This window comes from Sus scrofa, chromosome 14 (assembly GCF_054392235.1).
Source record: "Sus scrofa isolate SSC_HxYL_T2T_F1_AM1 chromosome 14, Sscrofa_HxYL_maternal_Yorkshire_Landrace_v2.0, whole genome shotgun sequence".
Lineage (NCBI taxonomy): Eukaryota > Metazoa > Chordata > Mammalia > Artiodactyla > Suidae > Sus > Sus scrofa.
In genome coordinates, this window is record NC_139396.1 from 43,553,087 (window position 1) to 43,571,089 (window position 18,003).

Here is an 18,003-nt window from a genome sequence, read left to right on the forward strand (position 1 = left end):
AGATTCAACCCCTGTCCTAGGAATTTCCACATGCTGCAGGGGAGGCCCCCCCCAAAAAAGGAAAGAAGGAACTGAATCCTTGTCAGTGGTGTCAAGCCAACACCATAACCGTTGTGTCTTTCTCAGTAAGTGTGATAAGAGTTAAAAATTATATAACTTTTCCAAGTTAAATCATAGGCAAAAATCCTGTGCATCACTAGGCATATCCTCTCAAGAGGCAACATCACCTGTTATGTAAGAAGTTTTACATTTTCATGATCACACATTAGTAATCATTTTTGGGAGTTCCAAAATGATGGCACAGTGGCACTGTGGGTGAAGGATCTGGACTTGTTATTGTAGCGGCTTGTGTTGCTTCTCTGTTGTGTGGCCCATCCCTGGTGCAGGAGCATTCACATGCCAGGGGCGTGTCCAAAAAATAATTACTTTTGGATCAGTTCTCTAGTCCTCTATATTATTTCACTAATACAACTGAACTGATTCATACACGTACATTAGTTGCACAAGTAGAACAATTTGAACAATTTACCTGCCATCAATTCTAACAATTTTTTTCTTTTTTGGCTACCCCATGGCATATGTAGTTCCCAGGCCAGGGATCCAATCCAAGCTGCAATTGCAACCTATACCACAGCTGCTGCAACACCAGTTCCTGTAACCCACTGTGCTGGGCAGGGGATTGAACCTGCTCTGCAGAGATGCCACCAATCCTATTGCACCACAGAGGGAACTCCCACCATTCTAATCTTGATTGCCCTGTTATCATTGCCAGTCCTGTACATGATACATGAAATCAATAACCCTTCCCTCAACAAAAAAACTACAGATCATCAGTGATACTGAAGTCATGAACACATAGATTATAAAAATTTAAATTTTGACTCCTCTGTAGCCCCTACATCAGATCTAAAACCAGAAGAATTAAGACTAATAGAAGTTGGAGGGAGTTCCCGTCGTGGCACTGTAGTTAACGAATCCGACTGGGAACCATGAGGCTGCAGGTTCGATCCCTGGCCTTGCTCAGTGGGTTAACGATCCGGCGTTGCCATGAGCTGTGGTGTAGGTCACAACTCAGATCCCGCATTGCTATGGCTCTAGCGTAGGCCGGTGGCTACAACTCTGATTGGACCCCTAGCCTGGGAATCTCCATGTGCCACGAGTGTGGCCCTAGAAAAGGGAAAAAGACAAAAAAAAAAAAAAAAAAAAAAGAAGAAGTTGGAGTTCCCATCATGGCACAGCGGAATCTGACTAGGAACCATGAGGTTGTGGGATCAATCCTTGGCCTTGCCCAGTGGGTTAAGTATCTGGCGTTGCCATGAGCTGTGGTGTAGGTCACAGACACAGCTCGGATCTGGCGTGGCTGTGGCGTAAGCCAGTGGTTACAGCTCTGATTCAACCCCTAGCCTGGGAACATCCATATGCCATGGGTGTGGCCCTAAATAGACAAAAGACAAAAAAAAAAAAAAAGGAAAAGAGAATTATGACTAATAGAAGTCAACAATTGTGTAGTATAAAGATAGTCATCAAATATTAATTTCCTCTGGAAATGTTTTACACACATAAACTCTTCCCTCTTTAGGCCTAAAAACAGTTGGTATACCAGGACGCCTAAATTAAAGGACCTTGATATCGACTAGGCCTACGTTGTGGACAATGATAAGTACAATACTTTTTCCTATATTCAAAATGGGACAGAGGGTGACTGCTGAGATATGGAGTGAATCTGGAGCCATGGTGAACCTGCTTTCTGAACCCCAGGACAGAAACAAGGCCTCTGGGGTCCCAGGCCACCCACCATGCCCTCCTGAGTTAGGTCATGGGAACATTCTATGTGAGTGATGAGGTGGCCTGAGAAAGTGCCACTGCGTCCCATGGGAACTCCACGCTCTTGGGATCATACCCCATACTCTTTAAGTCCCCTCCCTCCCCCCAGTGTTCCTCCTGCCTCAGGAGCAGAGATCACTTGGCAAGCAGTTGACCTATCATCAAACACCATAGGATTCCATTCAAATGGGGGCCCTGGAGGTGACAATTCATGGACAGAAGTGTACCATGGTGCCGGGGCTGCCACAGGGGGTTAGGGAGAGAGATATCTACGGTTGCAGAACTTTGCTGAAAAGTTCTATGGATAGTGTGAGGGCTCCACAACAACGAGAATGTACCTGATGCCTCAGAAATATGAATTTAAAATGGTGACGATGGGAAAAGATATGTGATGTGTATTATAGTTCACTTAAATTTTATAAATGATGTCTTATTGAGATTCTAATTTGACTCTTTTTATCACAAATGTGGGAGGCCCAAGCACTGTCCCCCATCAAGGAGGACATCATGGTACTTTCACGTGGCACACAGAGATCATTCTTACGCGGTCAGTCTGTGCTACCTGAGCTCTGTGCATGGGAACCCCAACAGTGGTGACCCTGATGGGTTAGATGTATAATATTATGATATGAATATACCATCCAGGGTTGTCACTCAGCAGAACACAGAGCAGAAACCACTCAAAGTTGCCTTTCCTCATATGAACGTGACAAGATACAGAGAAGAAAGGGGACCACAAGTTAATTAAGGCAACACCCTCAATCAGATGTTTGAAACTTCAGAGAAAGGACAAGACATACTAGAGGCAAAGAGCAGACCTGAGGTCTCCCCTGCACGGAGCCTGACCCACACAGATGGGGTGAGACCCACACAATCCCCAGACCCTGCACCTGGGGCTCATGTCTATACTCACCAGGGTGACCTCAACTCCCTAGACCCTCTGCCTGGGGTCACAGTTCCCTTGGTTGGGACACCAGGGCTGTGTTGGGTGGGCCCTCCAATGTGGGAATGAGCCAGGTTGCAGGGACCTGCTAGGACAGAAAAAGAAGTGTAGGGTCTGCCTCCTCCCCCAACACTTGTCCCAGAGAAGTCAGTCCCCACCTCTCTTCACTTTAGTTCTGGGTTTTATTTATTTATTTAGGCTTTTTAGGGCCACACTCAGGGCACACGGAGTTTCCTAGGCTAGGAGTCTAATCAGAGCTACAGCGACCAGTCTATACCCCAGCAACACCAGATCCTCAATCCACTGAGCAAGGCCAGGATCGAAACCACAACCTCATGGTTCCTAGTTGGATTCATTTCTGCTGCGCCACAACGGGAACTACTGGATTATTTTAATTTTTAACCTAATATCCTAAAGGTAAACACACTACCTTGGTTCTGGCAGGCTCAGCTATTTCCTGTCTTGCAGAAGTGTTGAGAAAACTCATGGGAAAGCAAGGCTGAAAGAAGAGGTGCAGGTCTGCGCCTCCCCTGCTGCCAGTTGGCCTTACACCCCCACCTATGAGCCCAGCAATCAATTCACCAGACAAACCTGCCACCCTCCTCCTGGTGAATTAGTTTATTATTATTTTTTTAATGGCCACACCCACAGCATATGGATGTTCACAGGCTCAGATGGAGTATGAGCTGCAGCTTAGATCTATGCTGCAGCTGCAGCAATGCTAGATCCTTTAACCCATTGTGCCAGGCCAGGGATCAAACCTGCAACCCCTGCAGTGAACAGAGCCACTTCAGTCAGGTTCTTAACCCACTGCACCAAAGCAGGAACTCCTTGGTGAATTGGTTTAATTATGAAGTAGCTCACCTGTGAAGACTCCACTAGGCCCAGGGAAGGCGAACCTCCAGGGGTAAGAACTAAAGCCCCTCCCACAGAAATGACCCCTGGGAGGGCAAAGAACCACACTCAGAGCAGAGGCTGTGAGCAGACAAGCCCACCTCAGCTCTCTATCTGACATCTAAGCACAGACATTTGGACAGAGGCATAAAACTTGCCTAGACTCAGGCCAGTCTGGGTCTCTACCCAGGACTCTATGTCCCCAGAGAAGCTGTCAGGATTCTGGGTCTGAGGCTGGGCCTCTACCAGGTCCCCACATCCTAGAGTATTGCAGAACCTGGTCAGGTCTAAACATACAGAGGGTATTTGGGGTCTCTTGTGTTTACATACACATTTTAAAATATTCTGTTCTAGTTCTGTGAAGAATGCCTTTGGTAATTTGAATAGCCAAAGCAATATTGAAAAAGAAAAACAAAAATAGAGAAATCAAGCTTCCTTACTTAGACAATACTACAAAACTACAGTCATCAAAACAATATGGTACTGGCACAAAAACATAAATAGACCAATGGAATGGGATTGAAAGCCCAGATAAAAACCCAAGTACCTATGGTTAACTAATCTGTGACAAAGGAGGACAGAAAATACAGTGGAAGAAATATAGCCTCTTCAATAAATGGTGCTGCGTAAACTGAAAAGCTACATGTAAAAGAATGAAAGTAGAACACTCTCTAACACCATATACAAAAAACTCAAAATGGATTAAAGACCTAAACATAAGGCCAGACACTATAAAACTCCCAGAGAAAAACATAGGCAGAGTGCTCCTTGACATAAATCACGGAAACATCTTGTTTGAACCATCTCCTAGAATAATGACAATAAAAACACAAACAAATGGGACCTAATCAAACTCAAAAGCTTTTGCACAGCAAAGGAAACCATAAAAAAAAAATGAAAAAAAAAATGAAAAGACAACCCACAAAATGGGAGAAAATCTTTGCCAACAATGCAACAGACAAGGGCCTAATCTCCAAAACATACAAACAATGCATGCAACTCACCACCAGCAATAAAAACCAAACAACCCAATTGAAAAACTGGAAAAGGAGTTCCCGTCATGGCTCAGTGGTTAATGCATCCAACTAGGAACCATAAGGTTGCAAGTTCGATCCCTGGCCTTGCTCAGTGGGTTAAGGATCCAGCATTGCTGTGAGCTGTGGTGTAGGTCACAGATGTGGCTCTGATCCTGCGTTGCTGTGGCTGTGGCATAGGCCAGCAGCTACAGCTCCAATTAGACCCCTAGCCTGGGAATCTCCATATGCTGTGGGTGCAGCCCTAGAAAAGATTAAAAAAAATAAAGAAAGAAAAATTGGCAAAAGACCTAAATAGACATTTCTCCAAAAAAGACATAGGGATGACCAATGAGCATATGAAAAAATGCTCAATATCACTAATTATTAGAGAAATGCAAATCAAAACCACAATGAAGTACCACCTCACACCAGCCAGAATGGCCATCATTAACAAGTCAACAAACAACACATGCTGGAGAGGGTGTGGATAAAAAGGTAATCTCCTCCACTGTTGGTGGGAATGTAAATTAGTATAGCCACTATGGAAAACAGTATGGAAGCAACTTAGGAAACTAAATATAGAGCTACCATATATGATCCAGCAATTCCACTACTGGGCATATATCCAGACAAAACTTTCCTTGAAAAAGATGCATGCACCCCTATGTTCATAGCAGCATTATTCACAATAGCCAAGAAATGGAAACAACCTAAATGTCCATCAACAGATGAATGGATTAAGAAGATGTGGTACATATATACAATGGAATATTACTCAGCCATTAAAAAAAACAAACTAATGCCATTTGCAGCAACATGGATGGATCTAGAGACTCTCTAAGTGAGGTAAGCCAGAAAGAAAAAGACAAATACCATATGCTATCACTTATTTGTGGAATCGAAAATATGGAACAGATGATCCTAACCAAAAATAACAAATAAACAAACAGCAAAACAAACAGATCATGGCCAAGAAGAACAGACTTGGGGTTCCCAAGGGGGAAAGGGGAAGGAAGGGATGGATGGGCATCTGGGGTGGGGGTTGGATGCAAACTCATACTTGGAATGGATGGTCAATGGGATCCTACTGTATAGCACGGAGAAATGTGTGTGATTGTCACTTTGTTGTACAACAGAACTTGATGACACACTGTAAATCAACTATACTTTAAGAATAAAAAAATAAACATATGCAGGGTAGATAGGGCACAGAGAGGCCTAAATCTATCATGTAGACAAAACTCCGCCAGGTTTAAACTAGTTTAGGGCTGCTCTCCTGGGAGGCACTGGCCACACACGTGGGGTCTCTCACTTCTGGACAGGGGCTTATCCTTGGTAAGAAGTAGGATGTCAATTTCTTAGAGAATAAATCAACATCAGACTCCATATTTCACCTACATCAGGAAACTGCACAAGATGTTTGTCATTAAACATTTCAACATGCAAAACAAAAAAGTTACCAATTTATCTGGCCACATCCTCATGGATGCTAGTCAGGAACTCCCATTTCTTTTTATCTTTCTTGTCTTCTTCTTCTTCGTCTTTTTTTTTTTTTTTTTTTTTTTTTTTTTTTTTTTTTGGTCTTTTCTAGGGCCACTCTCTCTGCATAAGGAGGTTCCCAGGCTAGGGGGTCTAATAGGAGCTGTAGCTGCCAGCCTACACCACAGCCACAGCAACGCTGGATCTGAGCCATGTCTGCGACCTACACCACAGTTCAGGGCAATGCCGGATGCTTAACCCACTAGTCTTCTTTTTAAGTCTTCTATTCTCAGCGCAAACATCATCAACTAAATTACAAACTCTAATGGCATGCTGCATTTCTCTGCACTCAACACAAAATTGTAATTACGTTACCTCTTAGGTAATTATTTACTGCCTGTCTTTTCCAAATGGAGGCTAGTTAAGACACCACCTCAATCTTGTTCATCAGGTGTTCTCAATCAGGAAACACCACCAACTGGTGAAAATGAAGGGCCCCGCACAAAGTAAGCTCATAATTGCTGCTGAAGGACTGGATGAGAGGAGTACACTCAAGCCCCATGCTTTTTCATGCTTTCAGGTCCATGACACACACCTGTACTCACAACACCCCCCACATAGCCCCCACTGTAGTCCTAAAAGTGCAGACTTTCCTGGCACTGTAGCTTTGGAAAATACAGGCTCTGCATGCAAATAGTAAACGGTAGGTTCAATCCCTGGCCTCGCTCAGGGGGTTAAGGTTACTTTCCCCCTCAACTAGCCTGGGTTTCAGGAGCAGGACCGGGATCATAACACCTCACAGTGCAATGTAACAAATACAAGAGGAAGAACCTGCACTTCTCCTAAACCATCAAGACTGTAGTTATTACTTGCTTCACATGCGTTTCCAGCAAGACTTTGGCTCTGAAAAGGCCAAGTCCACGTCTTCCTGTTTCAGCGCCATATCTGTCACACTATCTCCAGGGTTGTACTGTGCCAGGCACACAGCAAAAATTAAATATTTAAGAGTTAAGTAGGAGTTCCCATTGTGGCTCAGAGGTTAACGAGTATGACGAGCATCCATGAGAACACAGGTTCAATCCCTGGCCTCGCTCAGGGGGTTAAGGATACATCCTTGCTGTGAGCTGTGGTGTAGCCTACAGCGCAGCTGGGATCCAGCATTGCAGTGGCATATGCCAGCAGCTACAGCTCGGATTTGACCCCTAACCTGGGAACCTCCATATGCTGCAGGTGGAGCCCTAAAAAGAAAAAAAAAAAAAAAAAAGTAAATGAGTCCCTGCTCTGAACAGGGATTCACAGATGTCACAAAAGTCAACGGGTGCCTCTTGGCATAAAAGCGCACTCCTGAGACAAAGGCTCGCCTCCAACCTAGGCCCCAGACCCCCAGGGATGCAGGTCCCTAACCCCTTGCTCCATGCATGAAGGCAAGTACCAAGTACCTCTCGCACATAGAAGCATCTTCGCAAGTGCCACAGACGCCCTCCTTGTCCATGTCAGGAGGGGTGGAGGGACAGGTGGTGACAGAGGGCGTCCTCAGGTTAGTGGCCATCGGTGTAGAGGTTTCAAAGTGCTGTGTCCACAGGGGACATGGAAGCGGGGTCGACGGACGGCTCGGGGGAAGGAGCGAAGGAGCGAGCCAGGGAGAAGTTAGGCGAGAGGCGCTGGGCCCCACCTGGCTCAGCTGCGACTGCTCAGAGACACCGCCCACAGGGGCTGCCCCAGCAACCTTCCAGCTTGTTAGAGCCTCCACGCAGAGAGGTTCCTTGGACAATTTCCCCACCCCCTCAGCCCGCGGAGGTGCCCATTGGACAACTCCTTTGGCCCCGCCCACAACGCTTTTCAGAGGAGGAAAACAAACGGAAATTGAGGCGAGGGAGTGCCTCAAGATTTTCCCCGCATTGTATTACTGGGGGCTTCAGGAGGCTACCAGGTTTCTCATTGCCAGTCATGAAACTTTTTAACTGAATTAACTCAGGGCGGAAGAGCTGGCAGGATCCTCAGAGAATCCAGCCAGAAAAACAAGTGTCAGTGTTACTCCATAGTCAGTTGGGGCTCAGGCCCATTCAGCAATTGATCGTTTCTTTACTGAGCGCTGACTCTGTGGCAGGAACTGGCCAAAGAGCTTAACACACGAAATCTCCTTTGAAATGTTGTCAAGGAAGAAATGTGTGGAAAACGGATACAATGGAAAACTATGTAGCAGTGAAAATGAATGAACTAAAATTACCGCTTACAAGGATCAGTGGCTGAATTTCAAAAATGTAATACTCAGTGAAAGAGGGAGTTCCTGTCTTGGCCAGCAGAGGGAATCCGACTAGGAACCATGAGGTTGAGGGTTCCATCCCTGGTCTCGCTCAGTGGGTTAGGGATCCGGCGGTGCCATGAGCTGTGGTGTAGGTCGCAGACGCAGCTTGATCTGGCATTGCAGTGGCTCTGGCATAGGCTGGCGACAACAGCTTCGGCTGGAACCTTGGCCTGGGAACCTCCATGTGCCTCGGGTGCAGCCCTCAAAAGACGAAAAAAAAAAAAAATTCAGTGAATGAGAACAGATACTATTTTTTACAGAGTTCAATCTAAGCAAAACTAATGTTATTTAGAAAAACAGATATATGGTAAAATAATAGAAAAGTAAAGAAATTAGATTGGAAAACAGAAATTAGGCTATTTGTGACATTCAGGGACTGTAGAGGTAGGACATTGGAGGAACAGGGAGTGGGGAAGAAGTATATAGACACTCCAATAATTTCTCAAGTTGAGGTGGGTCACGTGTTTATGTCACTTATGCATATTCAAGGTGTTCATCATATAGACTTTGTACTAGAATTATTATAAATCATTTTCTAAATAAAATTCTTAAACGTGTTTGCATACTCTTTTCATTATCTCTCAGGAGCAGGGATGGATATACTCAAACTCTAAAACCCTTGGAACTCACACACACAAGCAAAATAAAGAAACAACAAAAACCCAGTACACATATTTGGGGGCAAGGTCAGGTATCAAATGCTGGCTTAATATTCAATGTAGGAACAAGAGCTCATTGATACCCAAAGTAAAAATAACAGTGGGGAAGGCTGAGGTTAGGGAGTTGTGTCAGGGGGAGTGGTGATGAGAAGAAATATACCACTTCTTTGAGTAATGCAAACCACTGAATAAGCATAGTCTCCCAACTTGGCTGCGTATACATTCCATGGGTGTTAGTGGGCCAAAAGCATGGGTCAACAGCAAGTAGTATAAGGTGTTAATCCCAAAGGTCTGGATGATGAGGCTGAGAATCTAGAAGATGGAGGCAGATGTATTGATGCACATCTGGTATTTGATGAGTAAAGTTGTTTGCTGAGCCTTTGATTCACAAAAACTGGTGATTCAGAGATCTTCAGTCAGTTTTTCACTGAGGGGTTCATCCCAAAGGCTTCCTGCAGGCAGGGCCAGCTCATTCCATTTAGGTTCCTGGTCAAGGGGCAGGAATGGAGTCTGGAAATGGTAATCTTAGCCATCTTAAGCTGCATAATGCCTCCAAATAGGAGACTACCCTGGGGGAGCCATGAACAATGTCCCAGCAAGAGAAAGTCACTGACAATTAATCTGCATTCTCTGATAAAGTTGAGAAAAAAGAAGCTAGAGTTTAAAATTCCTGTTGAACACTGATTAATATTGGGAGCAAATAGCTGGGCTTTAACCATGAAACTTCTCCCTTGAGAGGCTAGAGTGGACAATTGCTGCTTTGACTATTTGGCATTTCTTTCTTCTGTAGCAACAGCTAGAGTTGATCATGAAGAATCAAGCCCTTCTTTTAGTCCATCTGGAAGAGGTGGTCATCTATGTAAAAGCACTTCATATGTGCTAGTTATCTTGTCCAGAAGGAAGACTGCAGAGGCAAACTGTTAACACTAGGGCCACGTTGAGGCCACTGATTTGAGAGTAAGAGAAAGGTTGGGAGCTCTGATAACTAAAGACCTTCTTAGGTGAGCTGATGAAAACAAAATAGATAATGCAGGTCAAGTTATGCCTACATGCCTCTACACTGTACAGTTTATCTTGGTCTATGTCTGCAAGAAATCTGGAGAGGAGTTTCCGTCACGGCTCAGTGGCTAACAAATCTGACTAGGAACCATGAGGTTGTGGGTTCGATCCCTGGCCTTGCTCAGTGGCTTAAGAATCCGGCATTGCCATGAGCTGTGGTGTAGGTCGAAGACGCAGCTCAGATCTGGCTTTGCTGTGGCGGTGGCATAGGCCAGCGTCTACAGCTCGGATTAGACTCCTAGCCTGGGAATCTCTACATGCCTCAGGTGAGGCCCCAAGACAAAAAGACAAAAAGAAAAGAAAAAAAAAGAAATCTGGGGAAATGCATGTAGCCATTACTGTCACGTGCCCAACCTGATAGAAGAACAAAGAAAAATCTGTACAAATCCACAAAAAAAATAAAGAAAGAGAGGGAGGGAGGGAAGGAGGAAGGAATGGAAGAAAGGAGGGAGGGAGGAAATGGAATCAGTGAGATAACTGTAGGGAAAAGGTTTGGTGATAAAATTCCAGCCCAGGAATCAAACACCAGAACCTTAGTCCTGGTTCTGCCACTAACTAGCCCCAGGTTTCCTATCCTGTGAGTGTAATTACACCTGCCCTTGAACCCTGTTGGTGCAGTTGAGGAAACAAACCAGAGAAAGACTCCAAAGGGGCTTTGCATAATATAATCATTACCCAGCCCTTCACATCGCCAAATGTTACCTAAGACTGTTATGCCAAAATAAAAGAAAAAAAAAAAAACCCTTACATTATCGTCAAAATTACAAACACACATGTGCTTTATCTCAGCAGTTCCTTCCACTGGTAAAAATTTTTTCTCCTGCCACATTGCCACAGACACACAGGGAATGTACCCAAAGATTTTTATTATAACCCTGTTGGAGCAGCAAAGGCAAGAAATAACCCACATGTCTTTACTAAGGCCCTGGTGAGATCAGGTACGGGGCTGATAGGTGTTGGGGAGGGGGGAGTTGTCAGACACGGGTGGGAGACAGGCTGACACAGCACCTTGTTTGAAAATACTTTTTTCTGTAAGGTTTTGTGTTTTTTTTGCCTTTTTTTTTTTTTTTTTTGCCTTTTCTAGGGCCACTTCCGTGGCATATGGAAGTTCCCAGGCTAGGGGTCCAATCAGAACTGTAGCCGCCAGCCTACACCAGAGCCACAGCAACTCGGGATCTGAGCCGTGTCTGCAACCTACACCACAGCTCACGGCAATGCCAGATCCTTAACCCACTGAGCAAGGCCAGGGATCGAACCCACAACCTCATGGTTCCTAGTCGGATTCATTAACCACTGAGCCACAACGGGAACTCGCATTTTTGCTTTTTAGGGCCGCACCCACAGCATACTGAGGTTCCTAGGCTAGGGGTCTAATTGGAGCCATAGCCGCCAGTCTACGCCACAGCCACAGCAATCCCAGATCCAAGCCGCATCTGCAGCTACAACCTACACCAGGCCTATGGCAATGCCGGATCTTTAACCCACTGAGCAAAGCCAGGGATCAAACCCACGTCCTCATGGATCCTAGTCGGGTTCATAAACCACTGAGTCACGATGGGAACTCCAACATATTTTTTGAAGTTTTTGAGGCAGGTAATTTCAAAAAATTAAATTTAAACCACTGGAGAGAAAAGAGGGGAAATTTAACCTCCAGAAGGTTGTATCCATCCTAGCCCCAAGGTTTAGAATTTGACAGTTGCATTCTGTCCCCCATAAAAATGCCTGGTTAAGTTGACTGACGCCATGGACACAGCAAAACATCCTAGAGACAGACCCAGAAGCAAAATAACACCTGATGACATCGGAAGTAATCCCTGCAAAGCTCACTGCGCTAGGAGACCAGAACAACACTTTGCCCTTCTTCAGGGTCAGCATTTACCTGCACACTTTCCAGGAAAATTAAAGACTTTCAAATCCTCTTCCTTTTTTATTTAAAAGCGGGGGGGGGAGTTGGAACCAAAATAAGTATAAGCTCCTTAAGGGTGGAATTAACTAGCTTAAGAAAAATTAGATGTTGGAGTTCCTGTCGTGGCGTGGTGGCTAACAAATCCGACTAGGAACCATGAGGTTTAGGTTTCGGGTTCGATCCCTGGCCTTGCTCAGTGGGTTAATGATCCGGCGTTGCTCTGAGCTGGGTTGTAGGTCGCAGACGCAGCTCGGATCTCGCGTTGCTGTGGCTGTGGCTAGGCTGGTGACTGCAGCTCTGATTGGACCCCTAGCCTGGGAATCTCCATATGCCAAGGGAGTGGCCCAAGAAATGGCAAAAAGACAAAAGAAAAAAAAAAAAGAAAGAAAGAAAGAAAGAAAGAAAGGAAGGAAGAAAGAAAGAAAGAAAGAAAGAGAAAGAAAGAAAGAAAAATTGGATGTCCTTTACTGTTGCTTAGGAAAACCGAGTATTTTGACAGAAGTCAAAACATCTGATCTAAATGTTCCTCTTGGAAATGTGCTTTTTTGTGGCTCTAGTGAAAGCTTCTTGTACTCTGGTAAAACTCAAAATTGTGAGAGCATATGGAAGATAATATATGGGGGTCAGGAAATTGGGCAGATGGATGTCAAAGCAAAGAAAGCCATACTTCTTATCGAGTTCCCCTCACTCCCACCCTGTCTGGGTTAGAGCCTCTGTGTTGATAAAATGGCATTGCAGGGGGAAGGTGAGACATAGCAAATGGTGGCCTAATTGATGGTCTATTTAAGCTCTGGAGTGGAGGAGCTGGGAAAAACAGAAGGGAGACAGGAAGATGGAGTCTGTCTGTTCTAAAGGCCTGCTGCTCAAATGTGACCATTTTCAGAATAAAATTTGAGAGTAGCATTTGGAAATTTCTTTTTAGGGCCACACCTGTGGCATATGGAGTTTCCCAGGCTAGGGGTCAAATCATAGTAGCTAAAGCTGTTGGCCTACACCACAGCCACAGCAACTTAGAATCCAAGCCACATCTGCAACCCACACCACAGCTCATGGCAATGCTGGGTCCTTAACCCAATGAGCGAGGCCAGGTATCGAACCTGTATCCTCATAGATCCTAGTCAGGTTCGTTAAACACTGAGCCACGAAGGTAACTCCAGCATTTGGAAACCTTTATTGCAATTTTCTTTGTTTGTTTGTTTGTTTGTTGTTGTTGTTGTTGTTTTGCCATTTCTTGGGCCGCCCCCGCGGCATATGGAGGTTCCCAGGCTAGGGGTCGAATCGGAGCTGTAGCCTCCACCTATGCCACAGCCACAGTAACACAGGATCCGAGCCGCATCTGCAACCTACATCACAGCTCGCGGCAACACCGGATCGTTAACCCACTGAGCAAGGGCAGGGACCGAACCCACAACCTCGTGGTTCCTAGTCGGATTTGTTAACCACTGCACCGCGACGGGAACTCCCTTTATTGCAATTTGACAGAGGGATTTTATGCCTGATGAATCTACTAATAAATAAGTCGTGCTTGTATTCTGCATGTCTTTTTCCTGTTATTTTTCCAGTAAATCATTTTTTTTTCTTTTTTTCCTCTTCTCTTTTTATGGCCGCACCTGTGGCAGGTGTCAATTTGGAGCTGCAGCTGCCTTCTGGCCTATACCACAGCCACAGCAACACCGAAGCCGAGCCACATCTATGACCAACAGATGTGCTTTTGGCACACCTGATTCTTAACCCATTGAGAGAGGACAGGGATCAATCCCACTTGCTCCTAGAGACTACATCGGATCCTTAATCCACTAAGCCACAATGGGAACTCCCCAAATCATCTTTTACTGTATTTTTACAGAATATCATCTACAAAATATTTGGCTTAGGGAAAAAATATGTCCTCACTGCAGATATTTGCGAAAATGTCTCCTGCTAGGTTGCAGGTCCCCAATCTAGTGATGCAAACCCAGAAGAGGAAGAAGGAAGAGGGACATGGAGGGTCCCAGCCTCTGGAGCATTCATTAGGGAATCTGTCTCAAGAGCACAGGATAGAGGCTGAAGGCCTCTTAGGCAGGCCTTGCCCTATCTAACTGATGCCTGGTTTCACCCTCAGCTCCAAGTAAATACTACGTCCTTCTTCTCAGGAGCCACCAGTTTAAACATTCTTTGGGGAGTTCCCATTGTGGCGCAGCAGAAATGAATGACTAGTATCCATGGGGATGTGGGTTCTATCCCTGGCCTCGCTCAATGGGTCATGGATGTGGCATTACTGTGAGCTGTGGCATAGTTTGCAGACATGGCTTGGATCCTGCATTGCGGTGGCTGTGGTGTAGGCCTGCAGCTACAGCTCCAATTAGACCCCTAGCCTGGGAACCTCCATATGCCATGAGTGCGGCCCTAAAAAAGACAAAAGACAAAATAAGTAAATAAAATTGCACCGCAAAAAATCAAATATCTGGGAATAAACCTGATCAGGGAGGTAAAAGACTTATATGCTGAGAACTACAAAACACTAATCAAGGAAATTAAAGAGGATTCAATAAATGGAAAGATATTCCATGCTCCTTGATCAGAGAATTCATATCATTAAAATGGCCATACTACCTATAGCAATCTACAGATTCAACGTGATCCTTATCAAATTACCCATGACATTTTTTGCAGAACTAGAACAAACAACCCCCAAATTTATATGGAACCACAAAAGACCCAGAATTGCCAAAGCAATCCTGAGGAACAAAAGCCAAGCGGAAGCATAATTCTCCCAGACTTCAGACAATACCACAAAGCTACAGTAATCAAGACAGTGTTCTACTGGTACAAAAACAGAGATTCAGACCAATGAAATAGAATAGAGAACCCAGAAATAAACCAAGACACGTATGGTCAATTAATCTTTGGCAAAGGAGGCAAGAATACACAATTGGGAAAAGACAGTCTCTTCAGCAAGTGGTGCTGGGAAAACTGGGCAGCTGCATAGAAATCAATGAAAGTTGAATACACCCTCACACCGTGCAAAAAAATAAACTCAAAATACCTTAAAGACTTAAATATAAGATAAGACACCATCAAAATCCTAGAAAAGAACATAAGCAAAACATTCTCTGACATCAACCATACAAAAACCATGTTTTCTTAGGTCAGCCTCCCAAGGCAATAGAAATAAAAACAAAAATAAACCAATGAGACTAATCAAACTTCCTTTTGCACAGCAGAGGAAACCATTTTTTAAAAAATCAAAAAGACAACATATGGAGTGGAAGAATACAGTTGCAAATGATGCAACTAGCAAGGGCTTAATCTCCAAAATATTGCAAACAACTTACACAACTCAACAACAAAAATACAAACAACCCAATTGAAAAATGAGCAGAAGACTTAAATAGATATTTCTCCAAAGAAGACATATAGACCACCAGTAGATACATGAAAAAATGTTCAACACCACTAATTATTAGAGAAATGCAAATCAAAACTGCAATGAGTTTCCACCTCACACCAGTCAGAATGGCTATCATTAATAAGTCTACAAATAACAAATTCTGGAGAGGGTGTAAAGGAACCCTCCTACACTGTTGGTGGGAATGTAAGTTGGTACAACCACTATAGCAAACAGTATAGAAGTTCCTCAGAAAACTAAATACAGAACTAACATATGATCCAAAAATTCCACTGCTGGGCATATATCTGGACAAAACTATAATTCAAAAAGTTACATGCACCCATATGTTCATAGCAGGACTATTCACAATAGCCAAGACATGGAAGCAACCTAAATGTCCATCAACAAATGAGTGGATTGAGAAGATGTTATACATACACACAATACTACTCAAGCATAAAGAAAGAATAAAATAATAGCATTTGCAGCAACATGGATAGAACTAGAGATTCTCATGCTAATTAAGTCAGAAAGAGAAAGACAAATACCATATGATATCACGAGTATGTTGAATCTAAAATATGGCACAAATGAACCTATCTACAAAACAGAAACAGACTTAGGGACATAGAGAATAGATTTGTGGTTACCAAAGGGGAGGGGGAGGGACATGAACTGGAATTTGGGGGTTAGTAGGTGTAAACTGGTGCATTTAGAATGGATAAGCAATGAGGTCCTGCCATACAGCACAGGGAACTATATCCAGTCTCTTGGGATAGAACATGATGGAAGACAAGAAGAGGAAAAGAACATATATACATACATATATATATATTATATATATATATATATGTATATGTATATATATATGACTGTGTCACTTTGCTGTACAGCAGAAATTGGCACAACAGTGTAAATCAATTATACTTCAATTTAATTTTAAAAAAATAGTTTATGGAGTTCCCACTGTAGCACAGCGAAAACGAATCTGACTAGGAACCATGAGGTTGCAGGTTCAATTCCTGGCTTTGCTCAGTGGGTTAAGGATCCGGCGTTGCTGTGAGCTGTGGTATAGATTGCAGATGTGGCTTGGATCCTGCATTGCCGTAGCTGTGGTGTAGGCCAGCAGCTGTAGCTCCGATTGAACCCCTAGCCTGGGAACCTCCATATGCCTCAGGTGCGGCCTTAAAAAAAAAAAAAAAAAAAAGTTTACGGCAAACCTAAAAACCTAAAATATTGCTGATTGTTATGGGCTGAATTATGGTCCCAAATTCCCATGTTGAAGTCCTAATCCCCAGTTTCTCAGAAGGTCACTTAAAATTTAAAAATTTTAAGTCAAAATGAGGATACTAGGTTGGGCCGTAATCCCATATGACTGTCTCATTATAAGAAGAGGAGATTAGGACCCAGAGCTGCACAGAGGGTTGGTGGCATGAGGCCCAGGGAAAGAGAGCCATCTCTGCAAGCCAAGGAGAGAGGCCTCAGAAGCAACCAGCTCCACTGACAGCTTTACCTCTGACTTTCAGCCACCACAACTGTGAGAAAACAGATTTCTGCTGTTTAAGTCACCCTCTGGTACTCCATTACCATAGGTCTAGAAAACTAATTTGCTGGCCTTTTACAGAAAAAGTTTGAAGACCCCTATTTTAGGCAATATCAACCTAACAAAATAAAGGATGAGAAAGAAACTCACATATACGAGGTAGGCAAAATTACGGCTCCTGAAAGACACCCACATCCTAATCCTGCGACCTATGAATATATTATCTTTCATGGCAAAGAGGAACTAAGTTTGCCAATCAGCTGACGTTGAAATAGATTATCCTGGATTATCCAGGTGGCTTAGTTTCATCACATGAGTCCTTAAAAGTGGAAGCAGGAAGCAGAAAGCAGAAAAGGAGGCCAGAGTGATGTGACTTGAAGGCTCAACTCTTTCCTGCTGGTTTTGAAGGTGGAAGATGGGGGCCATGAACCAAGAAACACATGTGGGCTCTAGAATCTGAAAAGGGGGAGGAAATAATTTTCCACAAGAATCTCTAGAAAGGAATGCAACCCTGCCAACACCTTGATTTTGCCCAGAAAGATCTGTGCCAGAGCTCTGACCTTTAGAACTGTACAAAAATAAATTTGTATTGTTTTAGCCACCAAGTTCCTGGGAATTTGTTACAACAGCACAGAAAACTAACTTAGTATCACATAGAGATCTGTTAACAAATCAGTGGGCAAAGGATGATTAACTCGACATTTCAACATAAATCATTTAGAATCTTCCTTTCCACATTTGATATTTAATCTATTTAGGATTTTTTTGTTTGTTTGTTTTTTTGCCATTTCTTGGGCCACTCCCACATATGGAAGTTCCCAGGCTAGGGGTCCAATTGGAGCCATTGCCACCAGCCTATGCCAGAGCCACAGCAACACGGGATCCGAGCCACATCTGCAACCTACACCACAGCTCATAGCAACGCCGGATCCTTAACCCACTGAGCAAGGCCAGAGATCAAACCCTCAACCTCATGGTTCCTAGTCAGATTCGTTAGCCACTGAG